The sequence below is a fragment of the Echinops telfairi genome, unplaced genomic scaffold, assembly GCF_000313985.2.
Source record: "Echinops telfairi isolate 266 unplaced genomic scaffold, ASM31398v2 ScPeMD7_3;HRSCAF=10, whole genome shotgun sequence".
NCBI lineage: Eukaryota > Metazoa > Chordata > Mammalia > Afrosoricida > Tenrecidae > Echinops > Echinops telfairi.
Window position 1 is genome coordinate 54,343,269 of NW_022103899.1, and position 1,024 is coordinate 54,344,292.

Genomic DNA, 1,024 nt, shown 5'->3' on the forward strand with positions numbered 1-1,024 from the left:
TCTGACCCCACCCAAACCGAGGGTCAACTGATGAGGGGGCAGGCTCAGCAAGTCCTGCTGATGTTTCTGATAACCGTAGCAGGTTCCTCTCCCCACAGGGGCCTCTTCTTTCCCCGGAACCAGAGGGGAAGGTCCCCTTTCTCTCTTCAGTCACGCCAAGAACAACGTTCCATTGACGACGTGAATGGAGCGTTTCTTACACTGGGCCTCTCCTCCCCCTGCAGAATGGGCCTTTTTCTTTCTCCTTTGGCGTCTGAGGGTGATGACTCACGTTCTCCACAGGCTGCCCAGGACCCCAGACAGATGCCTTCGCCACAAACCAGCTGTAGGAGAAGGGAAGCCGCTGGCAGACTCTCTCAGGCAGGTCTCTGTACTGGCGGTTTCTGATCGGATCACAAGTCTGAGAGTCCTCCCTCATTCCAATGAGCCCTGGTGGTACAGTCTGCTAATGGTTGAGTTGCTAACCACAAGGTCAGGGGTTCAAAACCCACCACCTGCTTCATGGGAGACTGATGAGGCCGTCTGCACCCATAAAGATGTATACAAACAACCTCACTCCCAGTGAGTTGATGCTGACCCGTAGTGACCCCTCATGGGTTTCTGAGACTGTAATTGTTTGCAGGAACTGGACAGCCCTGTCTTTCTCCCTCAGAGTAGCTGGTGGTTTCGAAGAGCAGCCCAACACATTACTTCTTGCCACTAAGTCTCATAGCCACCTGATAAAACAGCGTAGAACTATTCCTTGGGGCTTCTGAAGCTGTGACTCTTTAAGAGAACAGATAGCTTCAACTTTCTCCCTCAGTGCGGCTGGTGGGTTTGAACTGCTGGCCTTGTGGCTAGCAGCCCAATGCCTAGCACACAGTGCCAGGTCCAGGAAGCCAGTCCATCTGTGTGGTCTATTCAGGTTTTGGGTCCCCCCGCCCCCCACCCCCCCATCCTCTGTGATCTCGCTGTTTCTTGCATTTTCAAAAGCAAGTCAGGAAGCTAGGTTAAAATATTCCAAAAACCACAGCGATCGGCACGA